This window comes from Girardinichthys multiradiatus, chromosome Y (assembly GCF_021462225.1).
Source record: "Girardinichthys multiradiatus isolate DD_20200921_A chromosome Y, DD_fGirMul_XY1, whole genome shotgun sequence".
Lineage (NCBI taxonomy): Eukaryota > Metazoa > Chordata > Actinopteri > Cyprinodontiformes > Goodeidae > Girardinichthys > Girardinichthys multiradiatus.
Window position 1 is genome coordinate 10,386,389 of NC_061818.1, and position 25,360 is coordinate 10,411,748.

The 25,360-nt window shown below is 40.4% G+C and overlaps 2 long non-coding RNA genes across 2 annotated transcripts; both read right to left on the minus strand.

Annotated features, from left to right (window-relative positions):
* Nucleotides 1–11,586: 11,586 nt before the first annotated feature.
* On the minus strand, nt 11,587–12,892 carry LOC124863716. Its single transcript, XR_007037190.1, has 3 exons — nt 12,820–12,892; nt 12,638–12,723; nt 11,587–11,788 (listed from the first exon to the last, which is right to left on the minus strand). It is a non-coding gene; the product is annotated as an uncharacterized LOC124863716 (long non-coding RNA).
* Nucleotides 12,893–13,412: 520 nt separating this feature from the next.
* LOC124863717 lies at nt 13,413–14,191 on the minus strand. Its single transcript, XR_007037191.1, has 3 exons — nt 14,149–14,191; nt 13,895–13,963; nt 13,413–13,484 (listed from the first exon to the last, which is right to left on the minus strand). It is a non-coding gene; the product is annotated as an uncharacterized LOC124863717 (long non-coding RNA).
* Nucleotides 14,192–25,360: the final 11,169 nt, after the last annotated feature.

Genomic DNA, 25,360 nt, shown 5'->3' on the forward strand with positions numbered 1-25,360 from the left:
TATATTTTTCTAATAAAAGTACTCAAATAAATGTCACTAATTGCTACCGACCTCTGTCAACAGATTTTCTAACCTTAGCAACCAAGCCATGGTAGTTTTGCAGTTGTGCAGTCTCTCCATTTTGAGATGACTGAACTACTCTGTGAGATGTTTAAAGGTTGAGCAGTCTGTTCACTAATGTTCTATAAGAAACTTCTGGACCTTAACAGAACAAGGGCTGAGCACAAATTCCCACCACACTTTCCAGATTTTTATTTGTAGAAATTATGATCATGATCATGTTTGGTTTTCCTTCCATTCTAAAGTCATCCTATTACATAAAATCTCAATAAAATCCATTCAGGTTTGTGTCTGTAATGTGTCAAAATGTAAATTAAAAAAAATATTTTGCATGGTTGCCTGAAATTACCACACCAAGGCTTCCGCCCTTGCCTGCTATCCAACTTGCAGTGCACCCGATCCTGATATTCCTCTCCGCAGGTGGCAGGCCGGCACAAAGGGGACATCCTGTAGCTTCTTTATGCTGGTCATGGCATGGCCAGGAGCCAATACTTGACCACCAGGCACTTGCCGACGAGGTTCTCCCTCAGGCCTCGTTCCAGGAGGGTACCCTGTCTCCATAATCTGGTTGAGGTTTGCCTCTTCCTGTGGTCAGCCATATCATCGGAATCATTGAACCGCTCTTAGTCTGACTCCTCCCCTGAGGCCAATTTGTCACAGGAGGGGCTACCAGGAGCTAAAGCTCCTTGAAAAAAAGCAGTCAGGATCATAGGAGTACCCAAACCCTCCACCACGTTAAGGTGGCAGTTCAATAGAGGGTGAGTTGGTGTACTTCAGGTCATCTTGGGCCAAAGGTTGGTGAAATTTTGTTATCGTATCATCAGACCTGCGGTGTTACATCTTGGACACTCGTGAAGAGAGAGGCAGAGCTATCAACCGATAACCACCTGGTAATGAGTTGGATCTGGTGGCAGGGGAGGTTGTCGGACAGACCTGGAAAACCCAAACAGGCGGTGAAGGTGAGCTGGGAACATCTGGCGGCAGAATTTGTTCGAGAGATCTTCAATTAACACCTCTAGGAGAATGTCACTCATGTCCCAAGGGAGGTTGGGGACATGGAATTGGAATGGACAATATTCAAGACGTTCATTGCAGATGCAGGTTTCAGTACCTGTGGCCTGAAGATTATCACCGCTTGTCACAGTGGCAACCAAAGGACCCGCTGACGCAAAATCTTGGGCATGAGGAATTTGGAGACACCATGGACAGAGACATTTGGTCAGCCTTAAGGAAGTTCTGGAAAACCGTTTGACAACTCAGAAATGGGAAACAGGGATCATCCAAAGCTGTGTATGCTTTGGGAGGGGAACTGCAGACCTGGACTGAGGACACCACAAGTGTTGAAGGGAGCACTTTGAGGGATCTCCTCAATCCGGTCACTGTGTTCTGTGAAGATTCGGGAGAATGTGATTCTTTCACTGTGGCAGAGGTTGCTGATGTAGTTTAAAAGCTCCCGCACGGCAGGGCACCAGGTGTGGATGAGATTCGGCCTGAGTTTCTGAAGGCTCTGCACATTGCAGGGCTGTCATGGTTGACACAGCTTTTAAATGTTATATGGAGTACTGGGAAAACACCATTGAAGTGTCAGCCTAGGGTGGTGGTCTAAAAGTTTTATGAAAGGGGACCGGAGAGTGTGGTCTAATTATTGAGGGATCGTACTTTTCAGCCTCCCTGGGAAAGCTTACTCTGATGTGTTGAAGAGGAGGCTCTGACTGATTGTTGAAGCTTGGATCCAGGAGGAACATTGTGACATTTGTGTTGGTTGTGGTACAGTGGACCAATTTTTTTACCTTCGCAGAATTCCTGAAGGGGTCATGGGAGTATGCTTCTCCGGTCTACATGTGTTTTGTGGATCTGGAAAAGGCCTATGACTATGTTCCGCAAGGCATTCTGTGCGGTTACTGTGGAAGTATGGGGTATCTGGGTGGCTTTTAAGGGCTACAAGCTTTTTATATCCAAGGCAAGAACTGTGTCTGCTTTCCCATCACAAAGAGGAGTTTGTTCCCAGTGCTCGTTGAACTCCACCAGGGCTGTCCCGTGTCACCAACCCTGTTTGTGGTGTTCATGGACAGGATCTGAAGGTGTAGACGTGGAGAGGAGGGTGTCTGGTTTGGGAACTTTAGGATCTCATGCTTGATTGTCACAGATGATTTTGTTGGCTTCTTCAGGCAATGACCTCCAACATGCACTGAAGTGGTTCGCTACTGAGTGTGAAGCGGCCAGGATGAAAGTCAGCTCTTTAAAGTCTTAGACCATGGGTCTCGACAGGGAAAAAGTGGACTGACCCCATGGGTTGGTGGTCAGTCTCTGCCTCAAGCAGAGGAATAAAGTATCTTGGGGTCTTGTTCACGAATTACGGTAGGATGGAATAGGAGATGGACAGACAGATTGGGGCTTCATCTGCAGTAATGCTTGCACTGATCCGGTTGTGGTGAAGAAAGAGCTGAGCTAAAAAGCAAAGTTCTCAGTTTAGCAGTCTATCTACTTACCGACCCTCACCTGTGGTCATAAGGTATCATCATGACCAAAAAAACAATATCCTGCATACCTACATAAGTGAAGCATGGCATACCACAACATGGCTTGACCATTGCAATAGCACTGCTAATGACCATGCTGTTGTAAAATCAATAGAAATTCTGTATGAGTGATCTATATCAGGTCATGTACCATTTTTAATGATGCCGGACATTGAATATCTTTCAGAGTTGAGAAAAGGTGTAAATAATGGCTCTAAAGTGAAATTGCAATGGTTCAAATTCAAGAGATGACCTGGTAACATAGTGTATGAAGACTGATGTAATTTAAGACTTCCTCTACAAGCTATCATGTGCTCAGATGTTAATTGCAATGATAATTCTCATTGTAAAGATTTTTGTGCTATGTATGATGGTATTGTGAGAGCACTAGATCATACCTCACATGTGCAAAGTCTAATAGCATCAGGCCAGGCTGGAACAAGCATGTGGCGGCGTACCATGCAGAAGCTAAACAGGTATATAAGATGTGGGCGGAAGCAGGTAGACCCAGAGATGGGCCTATTCTGGACTACAAAAAGTCTACAGGTGCAATGGATAAATATGCCATTTCGTAAATTGCTAAATATGAACAGAGCATGAGAGTGGACCTGATGGGTGAAAAACTTCTTCGTAATAATGTTACTGGCTTTTGGAATGAGGTGGGAGCACTAAACAGGTCTACAACATTACTTCACAGTGTCATTGAGGGTGTATGTGGAAATGACAATATAGTAGAGCTCTGGAGACAATATTATTCTGCCTTATTTAACTGTGTTAGAAGTGCTCCCTATAAAATCGGAAGTATTCCTAAGAGAGTTATAATGATAATCAATCCTAATGAAGTTCAGCGAGCTATAGCACAGTTGTCTGATAATAAGGCAACAGGTTCGGATGAACATCTGATGTATGCTAGTCAAAAAGTTGCTGTGGTGTTTGCCATGTGTTTCTCTGGGTTTGTGACCCATGGACAGCTTGGGTCACAAACCTGACTCTTTATTGTCTCTCGTCCCTGTAATTAAGGATAAAACTGGCAAGGTAGGAAGTCTGTATAACTACAGGCCAATAGCCTTAGCTAGTTCAATATCTAAATGACTGGAGCAAATACTGCTCAATCGTCCTAATCAGTTCATTTGCACAACAGATAATCAATTTGGTTTCAAAGCCAAGTTGGGCACCAACTTCTATATTTATGGCCTGAAGGAGGTAGCACAGGCATAAGGCATAAGTCTTCCGTCTTAATTGGGTTTATTGATGCCTCTAAGGCATTTGATCGGGTCAACCACTTTAAATTATTTGATAAATTAAAACAAAGAGGTGTCCCAGACAGTATTATAAGAATCCTAGTCTACAGGATGCATGTAAAATGAGGCAATACTGTCTGCCTGTTTTGGTGTGAGTAATGGTGTGCATCAGGGTGGACTTCTCTCTCCAACCCTGTTTAACCTGTACATGGATGAATTGTCAAATCAACTAAACAACTGTAAAACTGGATGTATGATCGGTAATATGCTGGTTAATCATGTATGCTGATGAGCTGGCTGTTCTCTCTCCCAGTAGTGCTGGCTTCTAGCAGTTGCTGAACGTCTGCTTTGTCTATGGGTTGAGATATGGTGTGCAGTATAATGCTAAGAAAAGTGTCATGTTAATATGTAAGACTAAAGGGGACAAAGATCTTGGTTTTTCAGACTTTTGCCTCTCGGGGCAAAAGTTAAATGTTTGTAAAAAGATTAAATATCTGGGTCATTGCATCACAGACCAACTAGATGATGATAATGACATATATCGGCAGTGTCGCATATTGTATGCCCAGACAAACAGCAAGGAAGTTTCACATTTGCTCAAATGATGTAAAGATCAATCTATTTAAAGCTTATTGTACACCTTTATTCTGTTTAAGATACCTCGGTCCAGTAGTGCAAGTGAGATGTTCTATAATGCACATGTCAGGACATTTCAGGCACTCAGGAGAACCTTGGTGTATAAGTTTGTGTTGTCTGGACAGCTCCCAGAACAGTCTTATTCTAGTATTGTCAAATCCTTCAGCCAGTGCACATACGCTACCAGTCATTTTTGTTGAAACACTGGTATGCGAGTCTTAAAAGTTTTTTCTATTTGGACCTTGAGTCTGTCTGTTAAATAAACTAAACTAATTGGCTGAAATGAGGTTCCTCTGCAGGGTGGCCGGCTTGGCCTTAGAATTAGGATAAGGGGCTCCATAATCTGGGGAGAGCTCAAAATAGATCCGTTGCTTCTCTGCATCGAAAGAATTCAGTTGAGGTGGTTTGGGCATCTGATCAGGATACCCCTGTGCACCTCCCTCTGGAGGTTTTCCAAGCATGTCCAGCTGTGAGGAGACCCAGTGGAAGACCCAGAACTTGATGGAGGAACTATAGATACTGGTCATAAAATTTGAATATCATGAAAAAACTGATTTATTTCAGTAATTCCATTCAAAAAGTGAAACTTGTATATTATATTCATTCATTACACAGACTGATATATTTCAAATGTTTATTTATTTTAATTTTGATGATTATAACAGACATCTAATGAAAACCCCAAATTCAGTATCTAAGAAAATTTGAATATTGTGAAATGGTTCAATATTAAAGACATCTGGTGCCACACTCTAATTAGCTAATTAGCTCAAAACACCTGCAAATGCCTTTAAATGGTCTCTCAGTCTGGTTCTGTAGCCTACACAATCATGGGGAAGATTGCTGACTTGACAGTTGTCCAAAAGACGACCATTGACACCTTGCACACGGAGGGCAAGACACAAAAGGTCATTGCTAAGGAGGCTGGCTGTTTACAGAGCTACAAGCACATTAATAGAAAGGCGAAGGGAAGTAAAAGGTGCGGTAGAAAAAAAGTGTACAAGCACTAGGGATAGCTAGGGATAACCGCACAATGGATGGTGGATTGTTCACAATCCTGGAGAGGATTGTGAAACAAAGCCCCTTCAAAAATGTGGGGGAGATTCACAAACAGTGGACTGCAGCTGGAGTCAGTGCTTCAAGAACCACCACGCACCGACGTATGCAAGACATGGGTTTCAGCTGTCGCATTCCTTGTGTCAAGCCACTCTTGAACAAGAGACTGCGTCAGAAGCGTCTTGCCTGGGCTAAAGACGAAAAGGACTGGGCTGCTGCTGAGTGGTGCAAAGTTATATTCTCTGATGAAAGCATTTCCTTTTGGAAATCAAGGTCCCAAAGTCTGGAGGAAAAGAGGAAAGGCACAGAATCCACATTGCTTGAGGTCCGTTATAAAGTTTCCACAGTCAGTGATGGTCTGGGCGCCATGTCATCTGCTGGTGTTGGTCCACTGTGTTTTCTGAGGTCCAAGGTCGATGTAGCTGTCTACCAGGAGGTTTCAGAGCACTTGATGCTTCCTGCTGCTGACCAACTTTTTCATTTCCCAACAGAACTTGCCTGACCTCAACCCCATAGAAAATCTTTGGGGTATTGTGAAGAGAAAGATGCAATACGCCAGACCCAACAATTCAGAAGAGCTGCAGAGCCTGAGCAATGCCACAGACTGATCGACTCCATGCCATTCCGCACTGCTGCAGTGATTAAGGCAAAAGGAGCCCCAACTAAGTACTGAGTGCTGTACATGCTCATACTTTTCAGGTTCATACTTTTCAGTGTGCCAACATTTCAAAAAATCTTTTTATTGTATTGGTCTTGAGTAATATTCAAATTTTCTCAGATACTGAATTTGGGATTTTCATTAGTTGTCAGTTATAATCATCAAAATTAAAATAATTAACATTTGACATATATCAGTCTGTGTGTAATGAATATGATATACAAGTTTCACTTTTTGAAAGAAATTGTTTAAATAAATCAGTTTTTTCATGATATTCTAATTTTATGACCAGCACCTGTATATATATATATCCCGTCTGGCCTGGGAACGCCTTGGGATCCCCTAGAATGAGCTAGAGAATGTTGCTGGGGAGAGGGATGTCTGGGTTTCCTTCCTGGGCATGTTGCCCCTGCAACCCCATCTCTGATAGGTGGAAGACAATGAGTGGATTTTGCAAGGCATCGCTTTTGTTTTTTCTGCTTCTCTGTTTCTTGGGAATATTTTCATTTTTTGAGAAGATTTAAGATCCTTCAATAAAGTTGGGAAGGTGTTTTCTAACATGATAAAGTTATATATATAATGTTGTTAGATCATGAAAACTTTTTACTGTGTTTGTTTTGGCAAATGAAATGTATAACTTATTGTTAGATAGTTTCACAAAAGACCAGGGCCCTGGGCCAACTAACATCTGATGAAAAGGTTTTAAACATTTTATAACTTTTTTTTTCCACTTTGACACACATGAAACAGTTTAATACTTCATTGTCTGTTTGCACAAAAAATCATCTTCTAATAATTCTGCTCTTATAACATTTCTGACAGTTGTAACAGAAAGACTTTGGCTTAAGTCATCCATGAAATATAAAATATAAAACCCATAAAACCCACACATTAAATCAAAACAGAAAATATGACAGAAAATGTGAAAAAACAATGTTCATATATCCACCTGAAGTTGACGTCTTTTGAAGTTATAGGCATGTTGCCTGAATTTACCTGAGTTTTGGTTCAGGTTTCTCCATTTCTTGAGTCAAAAACAACCCAAAACAGGCTAATTTAATGTATTGTTATCATAGTGAGAAATGTCTCACCTAAAGTGCTGAGGTTGTTTTTTGACCAGGAAACACTACTGGGCATTGTCATAATTTGAAAGAAAATAATAACAGTCAAATGGACAGTTCATATTCAATAAAAAACAGAACTAAAACATCGTAATACAACAACTGTAGAAAATAAGCATTCATCTAAGCATTCTTCTGAAGTTTTACTTAAATGTTTTCATGGCATTTGTTTTCAGACTCCAAAATAAAAAATAGGGCAGGTTTTATTACAAAAATGCCTGTGGAACTTCCAACAGGAAACCCAGAAACCACAACGTGAAGGGCTGAGGTAGTTCCACATAACACTGATTCATAAAATGCATTTTTCTACTAATGCACTTTTTCTTTTTAAAATTGGTTTCTGTGCTAGAGCTTATTTTACACAACAAATGCATTTGTAAATAAAAAAAAGCTGCTGTCACACTGTTACCTATCTTGCCATGTATGCTGGTGTTTTTAAAAACACATTACATGGGTCTAAACGTCAGGATATGAAGGGGATTTTGAGGAATATTAGGTCTTGTCATATCTTTGTTGCTTTTAAATGCTACACGTGTATTCGGATAAATGGGGTAAATTCACAATGCCGCATCAGGATCAGGTAGGTTACTTTTATGACATCATTCTATTGTTGAAGAAAGTGAAGAAATAGTCTCCAAATCAGCAATTTCTTATTTTGCCCTGTTTTCTTTACTCGAGAGTTTACCGTAAGAGCATGTTGGTTTGGCAAAACATTCTCCTTATCTCAACTAACTTCTAGAACCTGAAAAAAATATCAGGTTAACCTGAGAGCAGGCCATTGGAAATGCATCTGGCAAACAAGAACAAATAGTCTGTGTTGTTAGTTGGGTATGACTCTGAAAAGTTGAGGTATCATTCAATTCAATTCAATTCAATTCAAAAATACTTTATTAATCCCAAAGGGAAATTAAATGTTGTTATAGCTCATATTATGAAGGTTTCCTCAAAGAGCCGATGTAGATGCTGATGGCTGTGAGCAGGAAGGATCTCCTGTATCCATGAGTCTGTATGGCCTCTCACACCCAACAGTTTTATTAAATGTTTTTAAATTTTTTGTTTAAAGATCAACTGACCACCTGGGAATACCATTATAATGCTCTTTGAGTGCCCCCAAGCATTTTGATAATCATCAACCAAATAAATCAGAAAAGAGGTTATGCCATCAGTTTCACTTTCAGTTTTAAGCATCCAGCTTGCTGAGTTGAGTAAAGCACCTGCATAACGTAATGTAGAATTGAGTACTGGTATTATTGAGTCATTGCTGCAATATCTGGATTGCATTTGTGTTGATTCCAAATGGTGGTGCACATGTACCATAAAAATGGCTTGTAAGAGCCATGTGGCAAATATTTTGACCTGTCCAAACAATCTGTGGCAGCCTGGCTAAATGGACATCCATCAGTATAATCCTCACTTCCAACACTTATATGTGTGAGTTTTAGACTCATAACAATTTATTCATTAATTTACAACACTTTGTATGCTACGTTGTAAAATACATACTAAGATTATACTGAAAGGGTTCTCCTATGGTATTGCGTCTTCCTCTGCCAATGAAACTATTCAGGGAAAGTGGAATCTTTTTGTAACATGTTGTATGTTGTAATAATCAAATTCTATTTTTTGTAATGTCTTGTTATGTAAAATATTATATCTCACACATAATCCTCATTAAAGTTGCAGTATCCATCACGTCCTGTATCGATCTTCCTATTGTATTGAGACAATCCATTTCAATTGTAACAGTTTAAGTCCTTTAGCTTCAAAGTATAATATTCCTTTTGTAGTCTTAAAACGTCCAGCTGCATTTTTAGCATTTCTCTCTGGAGTTGATGCAAATCCATTGTGTTCACATCAGAACCAGCTAAGACCCCCGACACTGAGATCTCTGCTTTATCTGAGAAATGAGCACTGGCTGAACCTTGGATGCTTAAGGGAGGAAAGGAAATAGTTGTAAGGCGGTCCAAATATATTAAGATGCTCTGATGATCAAAGTAAAGGGATTGTTACAATTTACCTTGTTTCTGATATAATTTGTGACTCAATTTGGTCTGAGCTGCTTACATCTGTGTGATTATCATATCTGCTCTGACCAGGCATATTCAAAGGTGCAGCAGAAAGCCCTGCAAAGTTAAAATACTCTAGACACCTCAAAATTTAAAGCTTTTCTACAAATCTTGCAGCTGCATTTTTTCTGAACTCACTCAATGATTCATGGATTTCCTCTTCAACAGGTAGTGGTTGGGGACAAGTGTTTGTGGCAACGTCTACTGTTTCAGTTTCTATTGGTTCTTCACTGTCCTCGGGTACTGACATTTCTAGGAGCTCTTCTGTCTCACTGTCTTTTTCCTTTTCACAATATGTCATCCGTGAAGCTCTGTCTTTTTTCTGCTCACCTTCGGGGAAAAAAATGTGGTTTAAATAAAGACATTTTAAAAGCTTAGAAAACTAAGAAAATGTCACCAGGCTTGTCAAATAAATAAATGAAAGCCTCACATGAATTGTTTGTTTAGAGAAAACAGAATGTATTCCCAGTTAAAGTTAAAGTAACTTGATATTGATGGTTCCACAGATGGACAATTTTCTTTATCATACTCACTTGGTAAAAACGTAGATTGGTTACACCAAGGACAACTTGTAGAGCAATAATAGCTCAAGATGTTGAAAACATAAGTGATAATTAAATATCCTATTTCACTGTATTTTAAAGCAGACAAGTAATTTTAAAATGACCTTTTTACTGAAAATCATCCTTTAGAACCTCACCCCCACACAGAAAAAGTTTAGAGGAGGCACTTTTACTTCCTCCAAAGATCCACTTTGCAGGAAATGTAATTAAGCCCCTGAGGTATCTGTGTGTGTTGTTTGTGAGCATAAAGTATTTCAGGAAAGTGCTCTTTTGTATGGTTTTTTACTTTTTGTGTTTTCTATTAGTACAATATGTCTACCAGTGTCTGAGGATCACATTATTTAATAAATGATCGCTCTTTGTTTTCAGTGTGGGTGACTTGCATGGACTTCTGAGACAGATGACCCTTTGTTGCTTTGTGCCTGGACCCAAACATGATAGAGAACTTCTGGTGGTTAGGAAGATGCACTGAGTTTGCTCAAGTAATACCTGGAGTGCTAAAAGCTGATTCGGAAAGGAATCCTTGTTACCAATGAACTGGAGACATGATCAGTATGGCAAAGAGAAACGAGAGACTGCACTTATGTACATTACCTGACATGAAGGAAGGCAGAAAGACGGAGAGCAAAGAACAGGTGGGTGGATCTTTCTTTCAAAGCCATTGCCCTATTGATACCTGATATCTGCATGGTTTTGACCCATGAGAATTAGCTTAAGTTACATAAGTTTTTTCTTTATGTCAGAGCCAAAGGAATGAGAATTCTTGAGGGTGTAGCAGCTGCTACGTGGAAATATATGTTTGTACTGTATATTTCATTCCAACAACCACATGTGTAGCACTAACTTTAGCATATTTGTAGGGTAAAATCACAACTTGTGGGAAAACTAATTGTAAATGAGCAAAATGGAATTTGAGTGCTGTGACAGTGTCCTCAGAATATTTTTATGTGACAGCTAAATTACTGTGAACTCCTCACAAGTAAAACAAACACTGGTTGTATTTACAAGTGAGACTTTCAGCTGCTTCCATTCACTATTATTGACCCCCCCCCCCCCCCCCCCCCACTCTGTCCGTCTAAGTCGTTGTGTCCTTGAACAAGACACTTCACCCGACTTGCCCGCTGATGGTGGTCAGACAGCTCGGTGGCGTCTGTGTATGGCAGCCTTACTTCTGTCAGTGCGCCCCAGGGCAGCTGTGGCTACATTGTAGCTCCCCACTGACACTGACTGTGAATGTGTGTATGAATGGGTGTATATATTTGGTCTCCAGGGAGTTGATAAAGCGCTATACAAGTACAGGCCATTTCCATTCCATTCACTATTATGTTTTTACACAATAATATATAGGCTTTTCTGATTATGTAAGAAATTGTGCCTATCTAAAGGCTAAAAGATGTTTAATTGTTAGATAAAGTATTTTTGTTATAAGTGGTCATTCTCCAATGCAGATAATTTACGTCAGACTGAGTAGGGTGCTGGTCTGTTAGGTCTCAAAAGTACTGCTCTCATTTGTCTGACTTTTTCCTCCTCAATAGACAAATTACCAAATAATGTATAATATATAACCTCACATTAAGCAGCAGACCTTGTTATCACTACATTCCTCTTTGGATCCTATTGTTCTATGGATCAGTGCCTGTGTTTGGTGTTCTAGCCTAACATCATAACTCTTTAGCAACTCTTAGCTGTGTTCTCAGTTAAGTAGGGCTTCATGCTGTTTTACATATTACTCGATCTACATGATCGACATAAACCATAGTCAACTACAAACCTGAACACTGACAAGAAAAAGTTGTGAAAATGAGGATATATCAACACAAACCTTCTATTAGATGGTTCATAGTGGTGGTCGGACAGTCACTCCTTGTCTGTCGAACGACACAGAAAAGAGAGTGCAGGTTCAACAGAAAGCCTCCAGAGACTGAGTAAATGACAGTCCCACAACAGCTGTTGTTGTGTTTCAACATCAACTGACATAGTTATATATCTATGTAAAGTAGTTACCATTTTTAAGACTATAACGTAGTTTTGCAAAGCTATAAAACTTGTCTAACACTGATTTTGGAATTTTACTTTTAATTATTGATTTATTTTTACCACCTTTGTTCCAATCAGTTTAATGGTTAACCATGTTTATGCTTTTTGAGTTTCTGAGTTTGGGTTATTTACGTTATCTGCCTGATATTTTGGTGTACGTCCACAGACCCTCTTCTTTCCCTATTTTTCTATACCATGATTAGTTCTCCTTATGTCAGTTAACTGTAATTCCTATTTTTATAACCTTTTTTTTGGAACCTAAAAGCTTTTATTTGCTCTGATAAACCTTCTCTAGCATCATCTAGGCTTTTTTTTATATGTAAAGCCTCACTGTTACTATCACCCAGCCCTTTTTCTTTTCCAAAGTCCAAACTTAAATTAAAATGAGATGCAGTGTTATTTCCTTAAAAGATTATGCTCCAAAACCTTCTGTGTATATGCATTAAACAATTCAATCATCAATTGAAAACTACATTTGTGAGTAATCAGGTTATCTTTGTCTGATATTAAAACATTCAGACCCCACCCCCCTCCCTCCACCTATTTCCCTTTTCTTGCCATGGGCTGCACCTAAAGCCTACCTTAGGCATTTTGGTGCATTGATGGTACACATAGGAGCACAGTTACAGACCTCAGTTGAAAGCTGAAGATTTTTGGAGAAGTTAAGCTTTTCATCTTACCACTGACATTCTTTTTAACATAACTTTCATTTTCATCTGCAGTGCAAGTTTCTCAGGTGTTGAAATGATCAATCTTGGATCAGTTTCTGAAAGAAAAGAGGTGTATTCACAAATCCATCATTGCTCAGTAGTTATGGTGCAATCACTGACTGAAGGATTGTATTTTGTGTGGAAAACATCACTTTTAGGAGCACAGAGGTCTTTAGGGTCATCAGACGCATCCCCATCCTCTTCTATTTCATGCTGATCCAGTTTATAATCTTGTTTTTCTTCTTGATGGTCTGAGTTCACATAATCGCCACCATTTCTATCATCATGCCCCCCTTTCTTTTCCTCCATCCTCAAGACCCTGTTTTTACTGCCTGGAAGTCTTTCACTAACATCTTCTTCCTCAGAGTCTTCTGTAAACTCTGCTTCTGACTCTTCCATGAGGATACAGCCTCCCAGAGAGTCGTGTTGTCTTAAATTATGAGCAGATTTATCTCTGTTGTTCTGAAATGTCTGAGCTTTCGTCTGTTCAAAAAAGAAAAATAAGTCTTATTGAAAAAAATATTATTGTGTCAAACTGTCGCTCATTTACCTTGATGCTCTCGGTTCTTTTTTTCAAATATCCCCTAGTGACCAGGAGACCTTTCTGGGATAAGGATAATTGTTAGTCCATGAAATAGAAATGGTATTTTCTTGAGATAGCTGCCGAAAAAAGCTGAAATTACATCAAACCAGTATTGAAGAGGCTTTCCATCAGAGTATATGGTGGCTTTCCATTTTTTAGACGAGCTTTTTCCTGCAAAGTCCTCAAAGGCAGGTGGGGTGAAGTGGCGGCCCTCACATTCAATACACTTCAGACCTGCAGACAAAAGCCATGTATTTTTTATAAATAGATAATGAATGTGAACAAAGAATTAAAAAGGGATTTAAAGGCAATAATATTTACAGATAATATTTTGCTTTTAAAGTTTACATACCAGAAAAAAACCTGATGCAAAAACTTATGCCTTGAATAAAATATTTTGGTTTTCTCTTTCCTTTGCTATAATATTGACAAATAAATGTCCACATTATTTCATTGGTTGTGGAATAATGTGGAGACAACCCCACATTATAAGACTCCTACCATCGTGCTTCACAGTTGACCCAATCCACTAAAAAAGCTTTTTTCCTACTAAACCACTCTAACTTGTCATTCCAAAGCCCATTACTGCAAAGCGGCCCAGTCATGATCCAATTAATTCTTTCACACAAACTCGATGTGCTTACTTTTCTCCAGCTTTTTGGCATCCATCATCCCCTCTTTGGTCCCACAGATTACAGGCCACAGTTCTAGATCTTGCAAACAGAAAAGCCACACACAGCTGCCATTGCTCATGCAGATTATTCCCCAAACATTTCATCAGCTGTTCAGTCCAAGGAAATATGTGTTTTCATCCCTCAGTATAAAATATGGTTTTAAATGCTTAGCGTTGAAATTTGTTGTCAATAATATATGTATGAAATACAAAAATTGGTAACACCTTTATCCCAGTTGTGTGGTGGTATCTGGTTGTAATTTTCCTGATCCTCCTCCTCCTCTTCCTCATTATCATCATCATCATTATCATTATCATTTTTGTCAGCATGATCCCAATAGATGACACACTTTCTTTTTCTGAGGCTATGTTTTCTGTCACAACTTTGTCCTTCCTCATCTTCTTGCCCACTGTTGGATCTTGGGAAAGATCTTCTCTTCATTTTCTTCTCTTACTGAATGCAGTCTGTCCTGAAAAGTTAATCATTTACAATTTGAAGGAAAGTATACACATATCATAAAAAAATTAAATGTATTCTAACAGTGTTCAAAATGTTTGCCTCAGCCTTTAAGACTCAAGGTTCAGTATATGGTGGATCTGGTTCCCCTCTGTCTAAGATAATCTTTGCATAGTCAACAACAACAGTTTGTCAGAGATTGCATTTATTGTGATTATCAGGTATTTAATGCAGTGCTGTGAAAAAGCATTTCTGCCAAACAGATTTCTTAGATTTTGACCTTTTTTTTCTTACACTTAAATGTTTCAGATCAAACAAACCTTAATATCACACAAAGATAAACTGAGTAAACACAGAATGCAGTTTCAAATGATGATTTCACCAAAGAAGTGAATTTGTTGCTCTTGGTGGCAACAGCTGCCATCAAGCATTTATAATAACCAACAACGAGTCTTTTACATTGCTCTGGAGGAATTCTGACCAAACTCTTCTTTGTAGAATTGTTTTGATTCAGCAACATTAGAGGGCTTTTAAACATTAGTGGCCTATTTAAAGTTCCCTCACAGCATTTCAATCAGATTTAAGTCCAGACTTTGATTTTGCCACTCCAGAACCTTTTATGTGTTTCTTTTTTGGGGGTATTCAAAAGACGAATTTGCTGGTCTGCTTTAGAATATTGTCCTGTGGACGCAGCTGTTGTGCAGGGGTAAAGCGTAAATGGGAATTCATATTTCATAATTCATATTTCCTCGAATTATGGAAAGAGAGTCATACTAACACATACTAAGTTTGCTGGTGTGATGACCTTTCTCAGAAATGCAGTTAATTTTACTCCAGATGTGACAGAACAATCGCCTCAAAACTTTCAACTTTTGCCTAATGAGTCAGTTAGTATTTTGCCAAAGATTTTGAGAATCATTCATATGTTTTTGGCAAAGGTGAGACGGACCTGTGTGTTCTTTTTGGCCACCAATAGTTTTGGCCATTTTTCCCAGTCTCTTTATTGTTGAATCAATCAACAGGGACTTTAACTGAGGCAAGTGAGGCCTGCAGGGCTTTAGATGTTGCTCTGGGTTCTTTTCTCTATTTGTGGATAAAGGCTCTCATCGTGATTTGCTGAAATGGCTTTGTAACCCTTTGCTGCTGTTAAAAATATGAATAACTTTGTTTCTAATCTGTTCCTGATTTTCTTTAAGTCTGTGCATAATGTGTTTGTTTTTGAGGTCTTTTAGCCAACTTCCGGTTCTCAGACAGGTTCTGTTTAACAGACTTCTGGATTCTAGAGGTCTGGCAGTAAACAGGCCTGGATATGGTTAGTGAAACTGATATTGGCTTTCCACGGAAGGTGGTAAATCGCAGATAATTCATGATTTAAGCAGTCATATGTTTTCTTATGGTCAGGTTGGTTTCTGTATCTTTTTCGCTTAATAACTTCAGTCATCTTTAGAAAATTGGTTATTTATTTACTCAGTTTATCTGTCTGATATAAAAATTTGTATGACAACCTGAAACATTTCAGTTTGACAAAAAGCAAGCACAGAGGAACTATGTAAAAGGGTCACCTTTTTCCAGAGCACTGTTGTTTTAACTTTAGTGAAACCGGCAAAAAGATTTGTTTTTTTTTCTTCTTTTCTGCATTTCTACTGTAATGGGTTTACCAAGGCAAGGAATCAAGATGGTGATCTTTTGCTAAATTCCTGTTATCAAGAGCTTAAGACAACTTATAAATCAACAGTGAACGTCTTACCTCTGGTGAAATGAACGGAAGAAATGAAACAGAAACTTCAGTTGCAGACACGCCCCACATTTCTTCTTCCTCTTAGTTAGGTTGTGGCACGCCTACGTACTAACATACTCGGAAACTACCAGAGCTTTTTTTTCTTTAGAATAGAAAATAAATATTCTTTACTGTCAGAGAGTGGGAAAATTCAGGGGTGTCAGCAGCACAGCAAATGGAAAGGCAAAAAAAAAAAAGAAACTATAAAAAAATCAAAACGTTGGAACAGATTATGCAGCAAAAGAAAACCTACCTCACAAGAAAAGAAATACTGTGCAGTTATTAAAAATGGCATACCCATGGCATACCCATTCTGATTGATTAAACTCAATCAGATGCCCAATTTTGGGCATCTAATTGAGCAAATTTTCAAGCTATTGAACGCAGTTCTTTTCACTTCTTTCACCTCACTATATAAATATCCATAGAAATCTGCACTTCATTAACTCAATTATGACCTTGAGAATTTGTCATTGCTACTTAAATCTTGGGAGAACATTTCTTTATGTGTTGATTCTTCCAAAAATAGCATCAACACTCAACTTTCAACTTGCTTCATTCTTCTTGATTTCTGATATGGAAATTAGTGGTGATTTACAATCTTGAATACATTTTAAAAAGAAAATTTGTAAATATGATCAAATGTACATGTTAAATTTAAAATCTAATCTGTACTGACTAAATATTTGGTCCGTGCTGTAATAACCAAATCCTCAAATTACTTGAAAAATGTAAACAAAAAGTAAAACAAAAACTGCCACAATCATTCACAACATTGATCCACCTATGTCAGCTCATAGAAACCCCAAAAATTATTTTTTTAAGTCATTAAGCATCAACATGTAATATTCCTCTAGCAATATTAAAACCTCTTAAAAATATCATTCTCACAGCTTTTTTAAAATAAATTACACCTCCGATTAGTTTCTGAACTTGTGCATCTGATCACTGATTCCCTCTTTGACAAGTGGACTTGAGGCCACATCTACCTTTTTAGTTGCACGATATTTCGAGGGGCTATTTTCTCTTCATTTTCCTTTTCACTGACTTCTCATCTCCAACTGTACATCTTTTTTCACTTCATCTTAAGCAATGCCAAAATATAACAAATCAACATGAGTATTGTGGAAATAATCATGTAAGAACTGACCAAACTAACAGAACCTCACCAGTCTTGTCACTGGTGTTGAGCTGTGCGGAGAAGTACTGAGGTCATCATTGTTGCTGTTCAACTAATTACATCTCCTTCGCAAACAGCTTCACGGATGGCTGGATGGTCTTCATGCTCTTCACTGTGTATTTTTTCTTCCAAAGGATCTTCCAAAGGATCATACCAACTATCTGGTGTCAAATAACAAAAAAATAGTTACCAGTAAAAACAGGAGGTGGCTCACATATTGTGAGAGACATTACATATTTTTTTGTTGTGTGGGTATCGCTTTTGGGAAGAGCATTGACACAAGCACATTTATTACTGGGATGTCTGATAGGAGGCATGTGCATCAATGGGTCAGAAAGAGACAGCAAGTTTTGGAGCGTGTCGTGGATATGGTGAAAGTGTTACGGAAGAGGGGGCTGAGGTACAGGCACAGAGAATGAGGCAGCTTACACACTGGATGATGACACAATTGATCATGGGAACCTTTTGGAACTAATCCTTTTATCAGGAAAATATGTCTGCCAAAAAAAGAGTACCTTGACAATTGTAGTAAAAAGAGAAAATAATTACACAAATCTAGTAGAACAAGAGGTCGAGGATCTCATATTACCCTTCTCTCCAAAACTACAGTGAGTATAATACTTGATACATTCAGGCACCTCATTCAAGACTGCATTTCAAGTGATGTCAATAATTTTAAGACACTGTATGTTACTGACACTGTGCATGACAGGCTTGTAGCCTTATTGAGGTGTGAGACATCCACTGGGCAACACTGTGATCTTGGTCTCCAATGTCTTTTATCTTCAGAGGCTAGACAAAGACATGTGCATAGGAAATGCTACCGATGAGGAATCGAATATACAAAGCCATTACAAAACATTTTCAGAACTGATGACCTCTAACTCCCCCGCTCATGTCCATGTGTGGTGCAATGCAGATTTACCTAATCTTGTGCAGTCTGACACAATGCAAACTGCCACTGAAAGCAGGTCACAGAACGACATTGCTGTTTTCATCAAGGACTCCTATTAAACGGGTCAAACTGTGGGAGAACAAGATAAAAACAACAGACGCCTCTCTCCAATTGGGGAGACAAGGTGGTCCAAAGATCCAAACATGCTCTCAAAAGAGTATATGGACATTTCGGGAAACCATAGTATGATTTGTTTACAGATACAGCCCTGACAGGGGTTCAGCTACATTCATTGTTTTTTACCGAATTGATGAATGTTGCTTTAAGATTCATTTCTGTTATGAAGTGGTGGAGTATACATTTTTGTAGTGTAAGTAAATTTGGAAGTATTTTATGTGTCTACTCAGTGATTCTCATTAACTCATTGCATGGTGTGTGGTTCTAAGGAGTTGCACAGTTGGTATACACATTTCAGAGACCGAAAAGACCAAAAAGGTGTGTGTTACCCAATGGGATGAGCCGGACTGGTCGAAAATGCCAGTTTCAGTTTCCATCTGTTTTTCTCTGTTCTCAGGTTCTGGCATTTCCAGGAGCTCTTCTGTCCTACTGACTTCTTTCTGTTCACAATACTTCATCTCAGAATCCTAGTCTTTTCTTCTCACCTTTGGGAAAGAAATTTTGGTTTAAATAAAGATATTTAAAAAGCGAAGAGAAGAGAACCTCACCAGGCTTGTTACATCAATAAAGTCTTACATGAATAGTTTGTTCAGAGAAAGCATATAATGTATTATTCTAGGTTAAAGTAACATGATAATGTGTGGCTTTATAAATGGACTATTTGATCAGTTTTTGACATATTAATTCAATTCAATTCAATTCAATGCAAAAATACTTTATTAATCACAAAGGGAAATTAAATGTTGTTGTAGCTCATTATGAAGGTTTCTTCAAAGAGCCGTTGTAGATGCTGATGGCTGTGGGCAGGAAGGATCTCCTGTAGCGCTCCGTCTTACAGCAGGTCTGAAGAAGCCTCTGACTGAAGACACTCTGTTGTTGTAGGACAGTCTCATGAAGAGGATGCTCAGGGTTCTCCATAATGTTCTTCATTTTATGAAGAATCTGTCTTTCCACAATGATCTCCAGAGGTTCCAGAGGAGTCCCCAGAACAGAGCCAGCTTTCTTTATCAGCTTGTTGAGCTTTTTTAAGTCCCTGGGTCTGATGCTGCTTCCTCAGCAGATGATGGCAGAAGAGATCACACTTTCCACAACAGACTTATAGAAGATATGCAGCATATTGCTGCAAACACCGAAGGTCCTAAGCTTCCTCAAGAAGTACAGTCTGCTCTGTCCCTTCTTGTAGATGGCTTCACAGTTGCATCTTCACTCTAGTCTGTTGTCCAGGTGAACACCGAGGTATTTATACTTCTCCACCACCTCCACCTCTTCTCCCATGATGGAAATAGTGTTAGTGCTATTCTTGTTTCTCTTAAAATCTACAATCATCTCCTTTGTTTTAGTCACGTTCAAAATGAGATGATTGTTTCCACACCATGCCACAAAGCGGTCTACCACCATCCTGTACTCAGCTTCTTGTCCATCTCTGATCCACCCCACAACTGCAGAATCATCCGAGTATTTCTGCAGATGACAGGAGTCTGTCTTGTACTGGAAGTCTGAGGTGTACAGAGTGAAAAGGAATGGTGAGAGTACAGTCCCCTGTGGTTCTCCTGTGCTGCTGACTACCTGGTTAGACTCTTTGATCCAGGAGATTGTTGAGGCCTCCACCTGAGTCTTCTGGAGTTTCTGACAAAGTAAATCAGGTTGGATTGTATGCACTGGAGAAATCAAAGAACATGATCCTCGCAGTGCTACTGGCTTTGTCCAGATGACAGTGGGTTTGTTGAAGCAGGTGTATGATGGCATCTTCAACTCCAACTCCACAGCGATAAGCAAATTGAAGGGGGTCCTGATGGTTATAAACTCAATTACGATCTTGCCATTGTTACTGTAGTCTTGGGTGAACATCTCTTTGTCCTCCCAAACATAACACCAACACTCTTTAAAAATAAAAGTTGTAAAAAGGCTAAAATATGCATTTCAATTTAAACATTTGCACTGACTACATTTTTGGTTCATGCTGCAATGACAGAAATCCTCAAATTGCATGCGAAATGTAAAACAATTTTAATAACTATGCCACAATCATTCACAATATCGATCGCCGGGTCTATTTCAGCCCATACCAATCCTTGTCACAGTCAGGCAATCAGTTGTCGTTAAAACTTTTCAAATAATTTTTCTAAGTCGTACAGCAATAATGTGTAATATCTCTCTTGCAATTTTAAAACTTTTAGCTGCATTTTTATTTTGTCCCTCTTCAGTTGGTCCAGATCCAGTGCATCCATGTCAAAGCCTTCCGAGATGCCTGAAGCACGGTCCTCCACCATTTCTGAGGCATTTGGGCAATCTGAGACTTGGATGCTTCAGCGAGGAAAAGAAAAAGATGTCCGACAATGCAAATATATTCAGATTCTTTGTCGATCTAATTAATGGCAGTTTCATCTTACCAGGTCCCTGACGTTTCCAATACTGCTTTGTCATGCTCTGGCTTGACTTTATCCGTGTCATTCTTATGATCACATCAAAGCAACAGATTAAGAGGAGTTGTGGAAAGGCCTGTTAAGAGAGCTCTTTTCATTTCATTTTTATTTTAACTGTACTTCATCTCCAACTGCACATTTTTTTCTCATCTTAAGCAAAGCCAAAATACTGTATGATGAATCAACATGAATATTGTCAAAAGAATCATGTTAGAACTGATCAAACTAACAGAAGCTCACCAGTCTCATCACTAGTGTTGAGCTGTGCAGGGGAAGTTATCATTATTGCTGTTCTCCTCCTTTAAATCTCCTTCGCTAACAGCTTCAGGGACAGCTGGATGGTCTTCAGTCTCTTCACTGGGTGTGTTTTTTTCCACAGGGTCACACCAACTTGCTGTTCACAAAAAAAACTAAATACTTACTTTTTTTAAAGTAAGATGATTTAATTTGTCACATAAATACTCACAGACCTTCATTTAGATGCTCTATCAGCTTGCATTTTGTCATTGCCTGTAAAGAACACGAAAGGAGTTCAAAATTGGCATGAGTGACCAAAGGTTTGGCTATAGCAGCCCGGCCATGTATATTGACCCTGTGGAGCTCCCAACGGACAGTTCTGGTGGAAACAGGAGAGTTGAGGTGCACATTTAATTCTGTCATGATTTGGGCAGCCGTGGTTTTATGTTTTTTGGATACAATCCGGGTTAGCACCCGAACATCCCTTTCAGACAGCTTCCTCTTGCGTCCACAGTTAATCCTGTTGGATGTGGTTTGTCCTTCTTGGTGGTATGCTGACATTACCCTGGATACCGTGGCTCTTGATACATCACAAAGACTTGCTGTCTTGGTCACAGATGCGCCAGCAAGACGTGCACCAACAATTTGTCCTCTTTTGAACTCTGGTATGTCACCCATAATGTTGTGTGCATTTCAATATTTTGAGCAAAACTGTGCTCTTACCCTGCTAATTGAACCTTCACACTCTGCTCTTACTGGTGCAATGTGCAATCAATGAAGACTGGCTACCAGGTTGGTCCAATTTAGCCAGGAAACCTCCCACACTAAAATGACATGTGTTTCTGTTTCATTGTCCAACCTCTGTATGTAAATATCTGGTTTCCCAGTTCATCACATCACTAATAAAATTGTCTTATTAATTATTAATTGCGATTTCCTTTGTGCTTATTTTCTCAGTTTTGCATGCAGTGGATGTTTGAAATGAAGAATAAAACAAACATAGAGAGAGCTGTTTATGATATTTTAGACTGGATTGAGGAAGAGGAGACAGCTCGTATCCATGTATTCTGGAAATGTGTCTTCAAGGAGTTTATCTTGAACCAGTACCCCACCCTGAAACTGTTGCACCAAAGGCTTAAGGAGGGTGAGATATATATTTTTTTTTTTTCTGTGTGGTGATTCACCTGTCTTTTGTTTCCAAAAGGCACTGACAACCCAGTATGGGTTAAAATAATATACAAGCATCAGTCCTAACCAGCGTCCATCCATCCATCCATCCATCCGTTGTGTTCCACTTATCCGGGGTCAGGTCTGGGGGGCAGCAGCCTAAGCAGAGAGACCCAGATTTCCGTCTCCCCAGCCACATGGGCCAGCTCGTCCGAGGGAATCCCGAGGCGTTCGCAGGCCAGCCAAGAAACATAGTCCCTCCAGTGTGTCCTGGGTCTTCCCGGATGGTGGTGCCCAGAACACCTCACCAGGGAGGTTTCCAGGAGGCATCCTAACCAGATGCCACCTCAACTGGCTCCTCTCTACGTGGAGAAGCAATGGCTCTACTCTGAGTCTCTCCTGGATGACCAAGCTTCTCACCCTATCTCTAAGGGAGAGCTCAGACACCCTGCAGAGGAAACTAATTTTGGCCGTGATCTCGTTCTTTCGGTCATGACCCAAAGCTCATGACCATAGATGAGGGTAGGAACGTACCATTTTTCCCTCATTCGTGAACAAGACCCCAAGATACTTGAACTCCTCCACTTGAGGTAGGACCTCCCCCCACGACCCGTAGAAGGCACTCTACCCTTTTCCGGCTCAAGACCATGGCCTCGTACTTGGAGGCACTGATTCTCATCCCGGCTGCTTCACACTTGGCTGCGAACTGCTCCAGTGAGAGCTGTAGTTCACGAGCTGATGAAGCCCTTAGGACCACATCATCCGCAAAAAGCAGAGACGCAATCCTATGGCCACCAAAACGGATCCCCTCCACACCTTGGCTGTGCCTAGAAATTCTGTCCAAAAAAGTTATGAACAGAATCAATGACAAAGGGCAACCTTGGCAGAGTCCAACCCTCACCAGAAATGAGTCCGACTTACTGTCGGCAATGCGGACCAAGCTCTGACACCGGTCATACAGGGACCTAACATATCAAAGGGCCTGGTACCCCATACTCCCGGAGTACCCCCCACAAGATTCCCCAAGGGACACGGTCGAACGCCTTCTCCAAGTCCACAAAGCAAATGTAGACTGGTTGGGTGAACTCCCATGAATCCACCAGGTGTTCCCAGCAGACCCTTAAGATTCGTTTGGGTCTGCCAGGTCTGACCAGCATCCTCCCCCACCATTGGAGCCAGCTCACCACCAGCTAGTGGTCAGTGGAAAGCTCTGCTCCCCTCTTCACCCGAGTGTCCAAGACATGCGGCCGCAGGCCAGATGGCACGATAACAAAGTCGATCATCGAACTGTGGCCTGGGGTGTCCTGGCACCAAGAGCACATATGGACATCTTTCTGCTTGAACATGGTGTTAGTTATGGACAATCCACAACGAGCACAGAGGTCCAATAACAAAACACCACTTAGGTTCAGAACGGGAGGGCCATTCCTCCCAACCACACCCCTCCAGGTCTCACTGTGATTGCCAACGTGAACGTTGAAGTCTCTCAGCAGAACAAGGGAGTCCCCCAGAGGGGCGCTCTCCAACACCCCTCCAAGGACTACAAAACGGGTGGGTAGTCTGAACTGCCATTTGGTGCATAAGTACAAACAAGAATCAGAACCCGTCCCCCGACCCGTAGGCGGAGGGAAGCTACCCTCTTGTTCACCGGGGTGAACCCCAATGTACAGGCGACAAGATGGGGGGCAACAAGTATGCCCACCCCAGCTCGGCGCCTCTCACCAAGGGCCACTCCAGAGTGAAAGAATGTCTAAGCCCTCTCAAGCAGACTGTTTCCAGAACCAGAGCCGTGCGTCGAGGTGAGCCTGACTATTTCTAGCTGGAACCTCTCTACCTCGCACACCAACTCAGGCTCCTTCCCCACCAGAGAGGAGACATTCCATGTCCCAAGCCCAACCCCTTTGGCCCCTCCCACCGGTGATGAGCCCATCAGAGGGGGGACTCATGTTTCCTCTTCGGGCTCTATGGGTGAAAGCCCGGCCACCGGGCGCTCGCCAGCGTGCCCTACCTCCAGGCCTGACTCCACAGTGGGGCCCTGGTGACCCACATCCGGGTGAGGGAACACTAACCAGCAATAAAATTTATTTCACTAAAACAAACATATGTGTGTCTTTAAAAAGATGAGGATATTTTAAAAGACAATGAATGAAATACCTGTGAAAAATAATTAGTGGTTCTGCAAATCTCAGTAGATTTTATCAAGGTATTTATTATGACACATATACATGTTATTTTACTAACTTGCCACATTTATAAACTTCCAAATGAAAGAACAAGGGTTCCATATGGATGCCATTTGGAACTTCTGATACTGATATTTTAAGAAACACTCTGGCTGTAAAAAAAAAAAAAAAAACACCTGGTGGTCATAAGAGCACATCACTATCAGGTGCCAGTGAAAAATATTGCTTCTCAAAAAGAACTTTGCTGTTAAGCATTACTAATTACTTTATTCATGAACTTTACTTGTTCACAGAGGAATTGCATTCTGAACCCCCCCTCCCTGAGGGAATGGAAAGGACTGAGAATGGCAAAAGAAGAGGTTCGGGTCTTTCAGCCAATGAGAAGACAGAAACTAAGTCAGTTAAAAAGAGGAAGAAAGACAAAAGTATGACAACACCCAGCAACAGTAATGAAGAGCAGCCTGGTCCATCATCCCAGGCAACTCAAGGTCAGAAGCAAAGGTTTGAGAAAACAGGCTTGTCTAAATCATTTTTTGCTTAATTTACTCATGTTACTTCTGTGTATTACCTGAATAAAAAAACTTTTACCAATCATAGGTTTTATGACACAGCCCAATATAACACTCATTTATATATTTCTTTTATTTTTTATAAGCAGTATTCTGTTTACTCCTAAATGATGATGAGTAAATGATTTAACATTGTTAAACCACATCTCAGCACCAAATAGAAAAAGACCATATCTGGTGGAGCTGCCTCTACCACTCACTTATGGAAAGAAAAGTTCGTTCGTTCGTCGTCTTCCGCTTATCCAGGACCGGGTCGCGGGGGCAGCAGACTCAGCAGAGACGCCCAGACGTCCCTCTCTCCAGACACCTCCTCCAGTTCCTCCAGGGGGAGCCCAAGGCGTTCCCAGGCCAGCCGAGAGACATAGTCCCTCC